The sequence below is a fragment of the Bos indicus genome, chromosome 3 (assembly GCF_029378745.1).
Source record: "Bos indicus isolate NIAB-ARS_2022 breed Sahiwal x Tharparkar chromosome 3, NIAB-ARS_B.indTharparkar_mat_pri_1.0, whole genome shotgun sequence".
NCBI classification, from domain to species: Eukaryota; Metazoa; Chordata; class Mammalia; order Artiodactyla; family Bovidae; genus Bos; species Bos indicus.
Window position 1 is genome coordinate 32,016,425 of NC_091762.1, and position 18,093 is coordinate 32,034,517.

Genomic DNA, 18,093 nt, shown 5'->3' on the forward strand with positions numbered 1-18,093 from the left:
TGCAATCACCATTTGCAGTGATTTTGGAGCCTAGAAAAATAAAGTCTGACACTGTTTTCACTGTTTCCCCATCTATTTCCCATGAAGTGATGGGACCAGATGCCGTGATCTTCGTTTTCTGAATGTTGAGCTTTAAGCCAACTTTTTCACTCTCCTCTTTCACTTTCATCAAGAGGCTTTTTAGTTCGTCTTCACTTTCTGCCATAAGGGTGGTGTCATCTGCATATCTGAGGTTATTGACATTTCTCCCGGCTTTAGGTCTTACATTCTCTTAAAAGTAATATATGCTAATTAGTACTATTAGCAGGCATTATGAAAAGGCTTATAATAAAAAGAGCAGTCACTGTATCTCCTTGTGTGTGTGCGTGCATCTGTGTGTTAGTCATTCAGCCATGCAGAACTCTTTGTGACCCCATGGACTGGAGCCTGCCAGGCTCCTCTGTCCATGTGATTTTCCAGGCAAGAATACTGGAGTGGGTTGCCATTTCCTTCTCCAGGAGATCTTCCCGACCCAGGGATCGAACCTGGGTCTCTCACATTGCACCCAGATTCTTTACCATCTGAGCCATCAGGGAAGCTCTAAACCTTAACCTATTTCCAACTTCTAGTTCTTTCTCTGAGTGTTCTCCATACTTCTGAGTAAGATATTTATACTCCTATCTCTTGATTTTTAGTTTTAGATATTGCTATTATGGTAGGTGAGAATTCTAGCTCTCTTAACACAGAGCAAAAGAATATACTAAGATTACATTTCCTTTTTCATATAATATGTGTTTATTCTGGAATTGTCTACCAACATTTTCTACCCAAACTTGCCAGATAATCTATCAATATCATACCCTTCTCTCCCCTGCTGCCGTCAAAATCCTTCCTGGAGCTTGCTGTAATCTGTACCAGCTGCTCTCTAGGCCTGCAGATGTCTATCAGTCTAGGACTTTGTTATGTGTTGGTGTGCTTCAAAGTGCCTATCTACAGAGGTTACCACCACTAATTCTTCTTTTCTTTAGTCTATGGTTTTATTTTCCCCAACACCACAAAGGAATGCAGTTCCAATATTATCATATCTCACAAATTTTCAAGAGAAGCTAGAATTCTAACGTTTGGGAAAGCTTCCAGTTTAAGCTGGGAATTAAACTCAAATTATTTGTGTGTGTGTTTACACACACACACACACACACACACACACACATATATAAAAAAATATGGAGAAGGCAATGGCACCCCACTCCAGTACTCTTGCCTGGAAAATCCCATGGACAGGGGAGCCTGGTGGGCTGCAGTCCATGGGGTCGCTAAGAGTCAGACCCGACTGAGTGACTTCACTTTCACTTTTCACTTTCATGCACTGGAGAAGGAAATGGCAACCCACTCCAGTGTTCTTGCCTGGAGAATCCCAGGGACGGGGGAGCCTGGTGGGCTGCCGTCTACAGGGTCTCGCAGAGTTGGACACGACTGAAGTGACTTAGCAGCAGCAGCAGCATATATAAATATATATATATGTATATATATTTTTAATTGGAGTATACTTGCCTTACAATGCTGTGCTGGTTTCTGCTGTAGAACAATGAGAATCAGCTATATGCTTACATATATTCCCTCCCTCCTGAGCCTCCTATCCCTTCTAGGTCATCACAGAGCACTGAGGTGAGCTCCCTGACCACTATTATTTCTACTGCTCCTCCAGAAAATAAGGAAGTTGTCCCTATAAGTCAGCATCTTTTTTAAGTACACTGTCTAAATCAATTGAACAGTGTGAATATGAACTACAGGGCTGGTGACAATATTTTTTTAAAGAGAAAGAAAGAAAACACTACAGATCATTTTCAGTACTGTGTCATTACTTTTTTGAACCAGCATCGAAAACTTAAAAGAAGAAAAGCTTTTAAAAGCACAATGTCTCCACTGCTTCTCAGGTTCTTACATTTCTTTGAGGGCTTCCCAGGTGGTGCTAGTGGTAAAGAATCTGCCTGCCAATACAGGAGACATAAGAGACATGGGTTCAATCCCCGGGTCAAGAAGACCCCCTGAAGGAGGGCATGCCAATCCACTCCAGTATTCTTGCCTGGAGAGTCCCGTGGACAGAGGGGCCTGGTGGCTACAGGTCACAGGGTCACAATATCTCACAAAGAGTGGGACTGAAGCGACTTGACACAGTACATTTCTTTACTAAATGACACTTCCTTCTTTATATATTAAAAAGGATCATAAATACTACCATTCTAAAAGAAACTCATTCATCAATTATCCCCAAACAAGTTTTTACTAAAATTTTTAATAAATTATGACTGAGACAATTATTCCATTCGTTGTACCCTTGATATTCTCTACAAATTCAAAGTAAAGGATTAAAATGTTTAATCCAACCATATTACTTTATCTAGAGTAAAATTTCTGGCAAATTTGACCAGTGGTCTTGAAAGACTTAATACTAGTATGCAACAAATGCAATAATCTACCATTTGAAGTTATTCCTTAAAAAATGTGTTAGTAAGTATACATGTTTCGTTTACAATAATCTTTGTAGCATCTGTAGTTACATCTCTTTTATTATGGTCTCTCTTCTGATGCATCCTAGTAGATCTGTTAATTCTATTAGTCTTTTTCTAAAAATCAACTTTGGCTCTGTTGACTCTTCATTGTTGGCTTCTTTTATATTTCTTTAATATCTACTTTTATGTCTATTATTTCCTTCTTTTCTTTATTCTGTCCTTTTTCTAATTTAGATTGAATGCCTGGCTCTTTCATTTTCAGCCTTTCTTCTTTTCCAATGAGTATCTCAGAGCCTCAATCTGGGATCTCTTTCTTCTACCCAAAGTGTATCTTTTAGAATTTCTCTTAATGATATTCTACTGGTGGTAAAACATTTTAATTTTTCTGAAAACTTTATGTACCTACATTCTTAAAAGATATTTTAACTTTAATAGTTATTTATTCTCAGCACACCATAGTTATTCTTTTCTTTTGGTTTCAGTTTCAATTTTTCCTTTTAATAAACTAGTCTAATAGTAGATCTTTTGAAGGTAATGTGTCTTCTCCTTCAGACTATTCCTGATTTTGTGCAAATTTAACTATGACATGTTTAGGTATTGTTTTTTCCTCTCCTGTTTAGGATACACTTCTTGAATTTATGCCTTTTTGAAATTTTAGAAATTCTCAATTATAAACTCTTCAAATATTATTTCTACTCGACTTTTCTTCACATCTGTATTCTGCTTTGATAACTGTTAGATCTTATGCTTTTCTTGTATTGGTTAAGGTTAATATGAGACTGGGCTGATACAGTAAGAGATTCTACTATGGCTTAAACAAAATTCAAATTTTTTTCCTCTCTCACGTGACAGTAGAAAGGGACAGTTCAGGACTGGTTTGGCAGCTCAGCAGTCTGAGAGCTGAGCTCTTGTATCTTGTTGCTCTGTCATCCTTAGAGTACTGCCCTGTGCCACAGAGCTAAACAGTCCACTACCATGCCCACATTCCAGTCTATGGGAAGGAAGAGGATGGAGCTGGCGCATCTCTCTTCTTACAGGCATAAACCAGAAAGCAGAACTTCTACTTGCATCCAAATTGCTGAAACTGACACACAGTCAGAAAGACACTGAGATGGAAGCTATAGCTGGAGAGCAAAGCTTCCGACTAATAGTGATTACTCAGATGGAAAAAGAAATCAAGGGAATTTAGCAATCTCTGCCCCAATTTTCAAATTCTCTTTTCTTCTCTTACATATGCTTTATCTGTGTCTCTGCATTTTGCTTAATTTATTTTTCAGGTCATCTTCCAGCTCATGAATTCCCTAATCTATTGTTAAACCTATCTATTGAATTTAAAACTTGTATTTGTATTTTTCATTTCCAAAAGTTCTTTTATTCATTTTTTCTCAAAGCCATTGGTAATTGTTCATAGTCATTCTCCTTCTCACAGCATTATGGTGAAATGTTCAGAAGTCTGAACTTAGGATCCATATTGCCTGACTAGAATCCTGCTCTACTATTTACTAAACTCTGACTAGAACACTGACTACGAAGAATCTGGGAATGACACTATTAAACAGAATATGGGAGACTATCACTCTATCCAAAAATATTCCCTAAAAAAAAAAAAAAAAGGAGGGAATACCTATCTTCTTTTAGCAACAGAGTAAATCATCATAAAGTACATCAGAGTGGACCGCTTTTTATATGTAGTATAATCTACTTAGATGAATATTCTTCAGCAACTGTTATCATTACAGGCAAATAAAACATTTGTAAACCATGAAGAAAATTTTATAGGCAGTGACTAATACTTTCTATGTTGCCCCCAAAAGATTTTTCTTTAAAAGATAAGTCTTACTAAGTTAACTTTACTAATCTATGCTAAGTATATCAGTTATAGAATCCTGATGTCAGAATCTTGACATTTCCATAAATAGAGATATTTACTCTAATGTTATTCCCTTAAGGGCACTGCCATATAAATTACATAACCATAATCTGAAAATTTAAGACTAACACTAAAGCAAGTCATAGCAAATTAAAAAAAAAAAAAAAACATGAATTTAAAGAGGCTTCCCAGGTGGCGCTAGTGGTAAAGAATCTGCCTGTCAATGCAGGAGACATAAGAGACCTGGGTTCGATTCATGGGTCAGGAAGACCCCCTGGAGCAGGGCATGGCAACTCCAGTATCTCGTCTGGAGAATCCCATGGACAGAGGAGCCTGGTGAGCTACAGTCCATAGGGCTGCAAAGAATTGGACATGACTAAAGTGACTTAGCATGCATGCACATGAATTTAAAATAATTTCTAGAGCAAAACAGCATACCTGTCACAAATTTCTGAAATCTTTAGAGACTTCACTTCTTAAAACCAACAGAAATGTTGTGATCTCTCCTAGAAGGGAAAGTAAAACGATGTGACCAATAACCTCTATAGAGCATTTTATCATGTACAAAGCTCTTTATGTTTTAGTTTACCATATCAAAACTGTATATGATTTCCCCCACTATAAAGATAAGGAAACCATCTAAGGTTTAACTTGAGTTAACGACTTACGTGCAAAGTAACTAGGAAGCTCTATTCAAACTTATCCTGACAGTAAATGCCATTCTCTTTCCAATGTATTCTGCTTTGTTACATAACAACAACAAAACAATATTAACAGCATATATTTACTGAGAACTTACCACATGCCAGGCACTACCATGAAAAATCCTCACAAAAGTCTTAATGAGGTAGGTACTATAATTTGCCCAAACCACACATCCAGTAAGAGAATCCACACTTCAAACTTTGGCAGCCTGGATCCCAAGTTCACACTCTAAAACGCTAAATCACCTCTACTCTTATATGTGCATAGATACTTGTAAATACATGGAATACCTCTGGAAGGAAACTGAGGAATTAGGGGACAAGGAAAGATTTTTACTGTATGCCTTACATACATTTCTTGAAAGCAACAAAGGGGAAGGGGTTGGGGTAGGAATTCACTACAGATATGGAATTTCATGGGAAAAAAAGGTGTAGATTCAAGATAATGAAAAGCCTAATAAAAAAATTATTTTAAAAGAGTCCAGGTGGTTTGAGCATTTACAATGAACAGCTGGGATAAAGCTAGGGGGAAAGAATGAGTACATATGTGGTTTAAACAGTGATTAGGCTAGCAAGCTACCAAAGACCCTGTAAGATAAAAGACCTGAAATTTCCCTATCAGAGGAAGAAAGCCACTTAAGGTTTTTCAACAGATAATTCGAGGGAAAAAAAGATTAAAAAAAAAAAAAATCTCCCAACTTCTATGAGAAGTGTGTAGGTAGGAACAAAGGATTGAGAAATTGGAGCAGGAAGTCCAGTCAGGAAAACAAAGAATGGGGCTGGAATTTGAGACACAGAGAGGGTTAGCCTTAAAGTAAGGGGACATAGTTCCGCAACACTGTTGTGAACACCAAGTCAGATAAATCATATATATAGCACTTAGCACAGTGCCTGGCTAAAAAACAACTACTACACTTTACTACTACTTCACTGCTTTACTACTGTAATTAGAGTTACTGGTATTTGGAAAAGAACTGTGGAAAGGTAATGCAACACAAGAGTGCACAGCACTGTCAGATTAGGAACCCCAAATCAGGAGGCAGCATAATAAAATTTACTGATTCTGAACTTTATTGAATTGAAGGGTCATCAGTTCTCTGAAAACTGTTAGCACACAGAGAGAAGAGGCGACAAAGGAACCCAAACTAAGAACCCCTGATCAAAAGAAACCCCTGGCATATCTGGATCCCTGTGTGAGCCTGGGAAAGTTATTTGTTAATATACAATTTCCTTATTAGGGAAACAAAGCTGGATTAAGATACTGGTTCCTGATAATTAAACAAAATAACATATTTTAAGTAGGTACAAAATGCTTAAAACATGGGAGAAGTTAAATGCTTTCCCCTCCTAAAGTAAAAACACAGTATCAACATTTTGGTTTGATGAAAACACTGCCACATGAGAAAACCACTGCTCAGATTCTAATTTACTAGTCTGTTTGCTTTAAGAACTTCAAATCTATCTTAGCATGGCCAGGTTGTCATGAATTTCTGATTTGCAGAAACTCTGAAGGTTCCTGTGGGCAGAGCATTGGCTCTGTGACAAGAAATAACACACACACAGACACCTTTGTCTTCAAAATTTCCTGTTGAGGACAGTCTTAGTCCTAACCAACTTCTTTATATTTGAGATAAGAGGAGTTCAGAAGAATATAATAAGGAAATTATTTAAAGCTTGCTTTCACGAGACAATCAATTTGATCAGGTCTAAAAACGGACCATTAAATAAGAACTAAACTTAATCAGGGGATATTGTGTTTTGTGTATAATGCTAAGAAATACACAAAAAATACATAAAATAAAAATCATTGCTCTAAATATGTCAATATGCTTTTTTACCAGTAGTGTCAAATGCTAAGCTTTCATATAAAAGGGATAAAGTGGAAGCAGCAATGATTCTTGAGTGTACTATTCCCACCAAGACCCAAATTGGAGGTAAAATTACATGCAAAATTGGAATATAATTTGAGACAAATGCAAGATTTCAAAGAAGTTTTTTTACATTAAATTGAGAAAGTCTACCCCCAAAAGTCCTTGCCAAATTATTACCTAGGAATCTCCATTTTAATAAAAAATTTAGTAGACTCTGAAAAAAAATACATAAATATTGATTTTTAGTTTCTAGGATTTTTATATTGAAGAAGAGTAACACTGGGTGAGAGATTTCATTTTCTTGTAATGGAACCAAATGGGGATTCTATAAATGGGAGATCCTAATTTAGCAATTAAGAGTTATGAACTGCTGAACCACCTAGGTTTATAAATGGAATTCATGGTAAGAATCAGTTCCAAACATTCTTTTTTTGTATGGCCATGAAAACCCTAACAGATTAAGCTACCATAGGTTTATACCTAGATCACTGCAATAGCCTCTTATCGAGTCTCTTCACATCCAATTTTCCCCTCTCCACTCTTCCTCCCACAGTGAAAATAGAATGATCTTTATAAAAAAGACATATTTCATCATGTTAGTGACCCTCCTCCCAAATCCCTCCGGTTAAGATACTTTAGTGATCTGCCACCACCCTTTAGGATAAAGTCAAAATATGTTGACATGGCCTGCAAGAGTCTGCCAGAGTTTGGTCCCTAATTCCCACACTAGCGTTATCTCACAATGTGCTCCCTCTTCACTCTACATGCTCCAGCCGAACTGGCTTTATACCATTTTCTCCACTGTGCCATGCTCTCTCCTGACAGACAGTGGTCAGCTGGTAAACTATTCTGGAGAAAAATAAAGCATGAAAGGGGGTACAGGGAGTTCACAGGGCATGAAGATTTGTAGTATGAAAAAAGTGATATTCGAGTAAAGACCTAAACGCAATGGTAAAGAAGAGAGTCATGTGGACATCTGAAGGAAATGGCAAAGTCTTGAGATGCCTGGTGACATCTATAGAGAAAGGAGGGCACCCTAATTGGAGGGCAATGATGAGAGGATTAGTAGGAGGTAAGGTAAGAGATGAAACAGCTAAATATGGGCTTTCAGGCCATAAGGACAGTGGCTTTTACTTGGTATGACAAGGTAAGTCACAGGATAGTTCTGATCAAAGGATGACAAGTTCCCACTGAAATTTTAGACAGATTTCTCTAATCTGTTGTGTGGTGAAAGGAAGGAGGAGATCAAGGGCAAAAGCAGGGAGAACTATTTGAAGGCAAATGAAACCCAGAAGATGGCAACATGGACCAGTGGAAGTGGTAAGAATTAGTTATCTTCCAGATACATTTAAATACAGGGCCTAAAAGGAGTGAAGAGTTAGGAAGAAAAAAGCTACTAAACAATTAACAGAAGACAGATACCAAACAGAGAACATCAAGCAGGATAAACACCAAAAAATCTACACCTAGGAATATATTCAAACTGCAGAAAATCAAAGACAAAGAGAAAATGTTGAAGAAGCCAGAGGGGGGAAAACACAACTTCTAGAGGAGCAAGGATGAGAATTACATGAGATGCCTCTTCAGAAATACACAAAAATGAGAAGAAAAAAGTGAAATGTTTAAGCATTGAAAGAAAAAACCCCCACAAAGCTACAATTCTGTAAATCCAGCAAAATGATATTTCAAATGACAGAGAAATACAGACTTTCTCAAACAAAATTTCAGGGGAATCTGTTGTTTTATATATCTGCTCTGTAACAAATGTTAATAGAAGTTCTTGAAAAGAAGAGAAATAATTTAAGCCAGAAACTTGAAACCAAATAAGAATATATGAAGGTAAAATTAAATTTTTTATTTTTCTTGTTCTTAACTGATCTAACAGATAATAATTTGAAATAACAGCAGTAATGAATTAGATGATTACAGCTGATGGATAAATGAATGACAGCAATGTTATAAGGGATTTTAGGAACTGGAAATAACTGTTATAAAGTGCCTGTATTACCTGTGAGGTAGTATAGTGTTACCTGAAACTAGACTTGGATTAGTTATAAATGTACATTTCAAATTCATGGGCAATCACTAAAAAAAAGTGTAACTGATATGGTAAGAGAAGAGAAATAAAAAATGCTCAATTAAAACCAGAAGGTAGCAGAAAAAGAGTAGAAGACAAGAAACAAGGGCAATGAACAGAAAACAGTCACACCTATGGTAGCTATTAATCCAGCTACATTAAAATCATTAGTCAAAAGTCTAAATACACCAATTAAAACAAAGAGGTGTCAGAGTAGATCAAGAAACCCACTTTGAATGTAAAGACACAGATTAAAAATAAAGAGGTGGAGCAAAATATACTCTGCTAATACTAATCAAAAGAAAGCTGGAGTAGCCATATTAAGTTCAGAGCAAGCTGACTTACGAGCAAGGAAAATTATCAGGGATAAAGAGAGGAATGTATAATGTATATTAGTATCCATAATGATAAAGTGGTCACTTCTCCAAGATATAGCAGTCCTCAAGGGCTTCTCTTGTGGCTCAGCTGGTAAAGAACCCGCCTGCAATGCAGGAGACCTGGGTTTGATCCCTGGGTTGGGAAGATCCCCTGGAGAAGGGAAAGGTTACCCACTCCAGTATTCTGTCCTGTAGAATTCCACGGACTGTGTAGTCCATGGGGGTCATAAAGAGTCAGACACAACTGAGCGACTTTCATGAATGAATGAATGAATGAATGTGTATGTGCCCAACAACAGTGTCAAAATACATGAGGCAAAAACTGACCAAAGAGCAAGGAAAACAGATGAATCTACCATTACAGCTGGAGAGGCTAACACCCCTTTATTAGTAATTGGCAGATACAGCAGCAGAAAACAGTAAGGACATGGCTGAACGGAACAACACTGCCAATCAATTGGACCTGACTGATAACTTTACAATACCTCATGAACAACAAGATATATATTATTTATAAGGGCATATGGAACATTTAAATAGATAGACCATGTGGGACTTCCCTGGTGATCTAGTGGTTAAGATTCGGCACTTGCAATGCAGAGGGTCAGCGTGGGTTTGATCCCTGGTCAGGGGAACCAGGATCTCATGTGCTAGTAGGGAGGCGGGGGAAAGACAGACCCCATAATCTAGACTATAAATAAGTCTCAGTAAATTAAAAGAAATTTAAGTCACACAAAGTATTTTTTCTGACCAGAGTGGAATCAATAATAGAAAGACATCAAGAAAATCCCCAAATATCCAAAAATTATAACATATCTCTAAATAATCCTTGATTCAAGGAAGAAATCAAAAAGGAAATTAGAACAGAATTAAAATACTAAACAAATGAAAATAAATATAACATATCAAAATTTGTAGCCCAGAAATAAACCCTTATATAAATGATCAAATGAATTTTGACAAAGGTATTAATACCATCCAATGAGGAAAAGGCAGTCTTTTCAACATATGTATTGGGAAAACTAGATATTCACATGCAAAAGAATTAATTGGACTCTGGCCTTACACTATATATGAAAATTAATTCAAAACAGATCAAAGACCTAAAGGTAAAAGCGAAACTATAAAACTCTTAGAAGAAAATAAAGGGGAAAGTTTCATGACACTGGATTTGGCAATTATTTTTTGGATATGACATCAGAAGTACAGACAACAAAAGCAAAAACTGATGAATTGGACTACATCAAAATTTAAAACTTCTGTGCATAAAGAGACACAACCAACACTTTAAAATGGCTACCTGGAAGAAAGTACTTGCAAATCATATATCTGATAAGGGCTTAATATTCAAAATAAAAACTGCTGAAACTGAACAACAACAAAAAAAGCCCAAACAAAATGGGGAAGGGACTTGAATAGACACTTCTCCAAAGATGATACACGGATGGATAATATATACATGTAAAGATACTCAACATTGCTTTATTCAGTTCAGTCACTCAGTCATGTCCGACTCTGCGACCCCATGGACTGCAGCACACCAGGCCTCCCTGTTCATCACCAACTCCCAGTTTTTACTCAAACTCATGTCCATTGAGTCAGTGATACCATCCAACCATCTCATCTTCCATCGTCCCCTTCTCCTTCTGCCTTCAATCTTTCCCAGCATCAGGATCTTTTCAAATTAATTGGTTCTTAGCATCAGGTGGCCAAAGTATTGGAGCTTCAGCTTTAGCATCAGTCCTTCCAATGAACACCCAGGACTGATCTCCTTTAGGATGGACTGGGTGGATCTCCTTGCAGTCCAAGGGACTCTCAAAAGTCTTCTCCAACACCACAGTTCAAAAGCATCTTCAGTGCTCAGCTATCTTTATAGTCCAACTCTCACATCCATACATGACTACTGGAAAAACCATAGCTTTGACTAGACTGACCTTTGTTGGCAAAGTGATGTCTCTACTTTTTAATAAGCTGTCTAGGTTGGTCATAACTTTTCTTCCAAAACTAGCGTCTTTTAATTTCATGGCTGCAGTCACCATCTGCAGTGATTTTGGAGCCCAGGGAAATAGTCTGTCATTGTTTCCCCCATCTATTTGCCATGAAGTGATGGGACCAGATGCCATGATCTTAGTTTTCTGAATGTTGACTTTTAAGTCAACTTCTCCATTCTTCTCTTTCACTTTCAAGAGGCTCATGAAAAGGCTCATTTACCTTTCATGGAAACGTAAATCAAAACCATAATGAAATACTGCTTTATATTCATTAGGATGGCTATTACAAAAACAAAACAAATGAAGAAACCAGAAAACAAGTCTTGGTGAGGATGTGGAGAAATTACAATCTTTGTGCACTGCTGGTGGGAATGTGGAAAAAGGTATGGCAATTCCTCAAAAAAATTAAAAATACAATTACCATATAATCCAGCAATTCCACTTCTGGGTATAGACCTAAGAGACCTGAAAGCAGGGATTCAACCACATATTTGTAGTATACTCATGTTTACAACAGTATTATTCACAATAGGACAAAAGTGCAAACAACCCAAGTGTCCATCAATAGATGAATGGATAAACAAAATGTCGTATGTTCATGGGGCTTCCCTGGTGGCTCAGAGGTAAAGAATCTGCCTGCGTATGCAGGAGACCCCAGATGGATCCCTGGTTCAGGAAGATCCCCTGAAGAAAGAAATGGCAACCCACTCCCGTATTCTTGCTTGGGAAATTCCATGGACAGAGGAGCCTAGTGGGCTACAGTCCATGGAGTCACAAAAGTCGAACACGGCTTAGCAACTAAACAACAACAAACAATTGTATGTACATACAATGGACTATTATTCAGCTTTAAATGAAACTGTGATACCTGCTACAACATGGATCAATTTTGAGGCTATAATAAGTGAAATAAGCCAGTCACGAAAGGACAAATACTGTATGACTCCACATGTATGAAGTATCTATAATAGTTAATAATCAAATTCATAGACAAAAAGTAGAATGGTGGTTGCCAGAGGTAGGAAATGGGAATTAGTGTTTAACAGATATGGAGTTTCAGTTTGGGAAGATGAAAGTAAGTTCTGGAGATGGATGAACAATTTCACAAAAATGTAGATGTACTTAGTGCCACTAAACGATACACTTAAAAATGGTTACAGTGGTAAATTTTATGTTATGTGTATTCTATCACAATTTAAAAATAATGTAATTCACCATGTTGCTGCTGCTGCTAAGTCGCTTCAGTCGTGTCCGACTCTGTGCGACCCCACAGACGGCAGCCCACCAGGCCCCGCTGTCCCTGGAATTCTCCAGGCAAGAACACTGGAGTGGGTTGCCATTTCCTTCTCCAATGCATGAAAGTGAAAAGTGAAAGTGAAGTCACTCAGTCGTGTCCGACTCTTAGCGACCCCATGGACTGCAGCCTAGCAGGCTCCTCCATCCATGGGATTTTCCAGGCAAGAGTACTGGAGTGGGGTGCCATTGCCTTCTCCCAATTCACCATACTAAGTTAAAATAAATCATACAGAGAGGTGCCAGCAAAGAAAGACCAGATGCAACAGCCGTTAAGGTAAGGGGAAAGCCAAATATGTGGTTTCTTGGAACAAAAAGAAACTATTTGAAAGAAAAGGAACTGATCAACTGTTAAATGCTGTTGACAAGTCAAGTAAGATGAGGATTGAGAACTGACCACTGGAGGTCACTGGAGACTTGATGAACCATTTCAGTGAAATAACCTAGGCCAAAAGCCGGACTAGATTCAAGGCTGGGAGATGGCAAACTGGAAACATTAGATGACTTTTTCTGAGGCGTCTGCTTAAAGAATAGAGAAATGGGGTGGCCACTATGACAACGCAAAGAGGATGTGGGTTCAAAAGGGGTTTTATTTATTCTATTCTTACAGTACGTTAGAAGTTCAGTAAGTCAAACACTTAAGAACTACTTAGTAACGTTTGTCCAGAATGAACCATTCTCAAGACTAGGTTTACTGCTTGACACTAGAAGGTACAGAGCTGCAATTCTGAATCTTGCTTCCCTCCACCTCTCAAAAGTATGCTATCTTATTTTTCCAAGGTCATTAAATTTTTTTTTAGTAAAACTCTTTATCAAATAATACTGCTGGGCTGGAAGAAGCACAAGCTGGAATCAAGATTGCAGGGAGAAATATCAATAACCTCAGATATGCAGATGACACCACCCTTATGGCAGAAAGTGAAGAGGAACTAAAAAGCCTCTTGATGAAAGTAGAGAGTGAAAAAGTTGGCTTAAAACTCAACATTCAGAAAACAAAGATCATGGCATCCCGTCCCATCGTGGAAACAGTGTCAGACTTTATTTTTTTGGGCTCCAAAATCACAGCAGATGGTGACTGCAGCCATGAAATTAAAAGACGCTTACTCCTTGGAAGGAAAGTTATGACCAACCTAGATAGCATATTCAAAAGCAGAGACATTACTTTGCCAACAAAGGTCCGTCTAGTCAAGGCTATGGTTTTTCCAGTGGTCATGTATGGATGTGAGTGTTGGACTATAAAGAAAGCTGAGCACTGAAAAATTGATGCTTTTGAACTGTGGTGTTGGAGAAGACTCTTGAGAGTCCCTTGGACTGCAAGGAGATCCAACCAGTCCATTCTGAAGGAGATCAGCCCTGGGATTTCTTTGGAAGGAATGATGCTAAAACTGAAACTCCAGTATTTTGGCCACCTCATGCGAAGAGCTGACTCATTGGAAAAGACTCTGATGCCGGGAGGGATTGGGGGCAGGAGGAGAAGGGGACAACAGAGGATGAGATGGCTGGATGGCATCATGGACTCGATGATGAGTCTGAGTGAACTCCGGGAGTTGGTGATGGACAGGGAGGCCTGGCGTGCTGCGATTCATGGGGTCGCAAAGAGTCGGACACAACTGAGTGACTGAACTGAACTGAACTGAAATGTACAAAAATTTAACTATCTTTTTTGTTCTGTATATCCAAACATTTTGTTACAACAGATAACACTGCAATGAATCTGTGCATACATTTTTATCCAGAGTTACCATTTTTTCTTGGGGTAACATTTTCAGATGGATCATTATTAGTTTTAAGGTTAGGAGCTTTTTGAAGGTTCTTCATGGAGATAAATAGTTTTATCAACTTACATTCCCATATCAAGAATACGTGGGTCTTGGGAATTCCCTGGTGGTCCAGTGGTTTGGACTCTGAGCTTCCACTGCAGGGGGTATGGTGTCGATTTCTGGTCAGGGAACTGAGATCCCCTAGGCCTCCACATGGCCAGAAAAAGAAAAAAAGTCCTAGTTTTCCCTAATAATCTTCCCTAAAAGCTTCAACGTAAATTTGCTCATTACAATTTAAATGTTCTTATTTGTCGGCTGTATCATCAAAGATGCATTATGCTGTTTTTAGTTTAAATTCCTTCAATTAACTAGGGAGGTTAAAATATTTATCAAGTCACCTCTTTTTTCTTTTGTGAACTGCCTATTCTCATTTGTTTTCAAAAAAGTTATTTTTCCTGTTATGTTTATTGATTAGGGACAGTCACTCTTTTGCTTACTGCAATTTTTCCCTGTAGGTGTTATTTACTTTTAACTTTTTATCATATTCAAGTAAATTTTTGTTAATCATGTTAAATCTGCATTTTCCTTTGCCATTTTTCCCTTTCACAATTTGGTTTATAACTACTAAGGAGTGCATATGGGTGAATTAAAGCAAAAGACTGGCTTTAGGAGTGAAAGTTCTGCTGTAAGGAAGTCAGAAAGCTTCTGGTTTATTGGTCTCTATTTAGAGTAAAATTTATAAATGTATATGCAATAAATAAATAAGTATATAATAAAATTTGGTAAAGGCAACAGGACTTGGATTCAGAACATCTGTAATTAGGTGCTGGCTCTACCAGTTAGCAGCTAAAAGACTTTGGACTTCTTAACCTTACTCAACTCTCCTAAGCTATAAATAACAGCATTTCTGAGGGTTTACCATATGCCAAGCATGACTCCAGGAATTTCACTCAATTTGTCAACTTATTTAAATACAACTCTATGATATTATAATCACCACTTTACATAAGAGAAAACATGTAACCTAGAGAGGTTAAATAAATCATTAAAATTCACACACAATCAGTAAATGGCAGAACCAGGATTTGAATCTAGGCTTTCTGACTCCAGTGCCCTCATCCTGGCTCCTCATCACTCTATTATATGATCTCTTTCAACTTTAAAATGGGAATGATATCATTCATCTCATAGGTGTGGGGAAAGGAGGAAAGGAGGCAATATTCATGAAAGAATTTTATTGTGTAAAGTGGCAAACATGAGGAAGAGTACTATTAAAGATTCTTGTTCTGAATATCAGCAAGAAATCAGAAATACTTTATGACTTAATACAACAAAAAAGATGGGAAATTCTTTACCACATACACTGAGAATTAAAATCCTTACGGTAACCTGTTAAAAGTACCATGGAGATAGCCCTTAGGCTCCAGCTATCTGGCTGGAAAAAGTCTGTCTCAGGCTAGAAGAATATACAATTTATTCCATGAAAATGACAACATAAAGCATGATCCCAAATCAGTTAAATATGCACGTTCAGAAGCCCTCTGAAAACAAGAGACTCAGTTTGTCTTTCTCCCTTAGTCTTGCCACTGCTTCCTCTTCTGTGTAACAGATATAGCTTATATCCCTCATGGTGTTATACCATACCTACCCACTTCCTTTTTCTATCCAAATCCTCCAAGCCCTGTGGGGTGCATTTCAAGTCCCAACTTCAAAGTTCTATCCAGTAACTCATGCCTATAGTCTTCTTTATCTAACCTCTTATTACAAAAACTACTTAAGTCTTCAGTTATGTATTCTATTGCTAAGATAGAACTCACATACCGTAAAATGGTTTAAATTACATTCACAAGGTTGTACAATGATTCACCACTACCTAATTCCAGAACATTTTCACCACTCTAAAAAGAAAACCCCCATGTCCATTATTTACTTACTCCCCCATTCCCTACCCCTAGCTTCTGGCAACCATTAATCTACTTTCTGCCTCTATGGATTTGACTATTCTTAGAGTTATGAAACAACAGAAATATGTGACCTTTTGTGTCTGGTTTCTTAATGTTTTTCGCGGTTCATCCCTGTTGTAGCATACATCAGTACTCCATTTCTTGCTATGGCTGAATATTCCATTGTATGGCTACACCACATTTTGTTTATACATTCAATGGTGAGTTGCTTCCACTTTTTGGCTATTATGATCAATAATGTCATGAACACAATGTACAAGATTTTATGTGAACCTGCTTACAATTCTCTTGGGTTATATACCTAGAAGAGAACTGCTGGGTCATATGGTAACTCTAAGTTTAACTTATTGAGGAACTTCCAAAGTGTTTCTCACAGTGGCTATACCATTTTATATTCTCACCACATCCTCGTCAACAGTTGTTACTGCCCATTTTTTTTGATTACAGATATCCTAGTGAGTGTGAAATGGTATCTTATTGTGGTTTTGATTTACATTTCCTAATGTCTCTGGTTATATTTTATGTGATATATTTCCTCTAATTTATAGTCAGCAAGCTTTTCCTATAAAGGGCCAGACAGTAAATGTTTCATGCTTTGAGGGCTACATATGGTCTATTCTACATATTCTCCTCTGTTTTTTTTGTTTGTTTTTCAAACAACAAAAGCAAAAGCCATGCTTAGCTTGCTGCTGCTGCTGCTAAGTTGCTTCAGTTGTGTCCGACTCTGTGCGACCCCACAGACGGCAGCCCACCAGGCTCCCCCGTCCCTGGGATTCTCCAGGCAAGAACACTGGAGTGGGTTGCCATTTCCTTCTCCAATGCATGAAAGTGAAAAGTGAAAGTGAAGTCGCTCCATCGTGTCTGACTCTTAGCAACCCCATGGACTGCAGCCCACCAGGCTCCTCCATCCATGGGATTTTCCAGGCAAGAGTACTGGAGTGGGGTGCCAGAGGGCCATATAAAAATGAGCCTCGGACTGTAGTCTGGGAACCTCTACTCAGATTGTTTCATACTTAGCCTGGCCTTTCCTATCAATGTCAATTTTGTTGAAAGCAAAGACCAGACTATTTTATATTCCTTCATAGTGATCTGCACAGTTCAGTTTAGTCACTCAGTGGTGTCTGACTCTTTGCGACCCCATGGACTGCAGCACGTCAGGCTTCCCTGTCCACCAACTCTCGGAGCTTGCTGAAACTCATGTGTATCAAACTGGTGATGCCATTCAACCATCTCATCTTCTGCCATCCCCTTCTCCTCCTGCCCTCAATCTTTCCCAGCATCAGGGTCTTTTCATATGAGTCAGTTCTCCCCATGAGGTGGTCGAAGTATTGGAGCTTCAGCTTCAGGATCAGTACCTCCAAAGAATATGGAGGACGGATTTCCTTTAGGATTGACTGGTTGGATCTCCTTACTGTGCAAAAGACTCTCAAGAGTCTTCTCCAACACCATAGTTCAACAGCATCAATTCTTTGGCACTCAGCTTTATCCATGGTCCAACTCTCACATCCATACCTGACTACCTGACTCTGATCTGCACAGAGTCCACAAATACAAAAGCAGAGTTTTTAAAAATACTTGAACTGAACTTTCTGCACAAAGAATATCCCCAATTAAAAAAATATCTTCCCACAGGTATTTACACAATATAAATAAAGCATACTAGTTATCCTAAAACTACAAATAAGATTAGAATTATA

General features: G+C 38.0%; 1 protein-coding gene across 2 annotated transcripts in view; it reads right to left on the reverse strand.

The window, feature by feature from the left end:
• The window catches only part of RAP1A (RAP1A, member of RAS oncogene family), an 83,452-nt gene that overhangs the window by 32,352 nt on the left and 33,007 nt on the right, over nt 1-18,093 (reverse strand). Inside the window, exon 1 of one of the 2 annotated variants that reach the window (XM_070785920.1) lies at nt 4,798-4,865. The exons of the other annotated variant lie outside the window; for it this stretch is intronic. The gene's annotated coding sequence lies outside the window, so the exon portion shown is untranslated. Of the gene's footprint in view, nt 1-4,797; nt 4,866-18,093 lie in introns of those variants that run through there. 2 annotated transcript variants of the gene reach the window in all.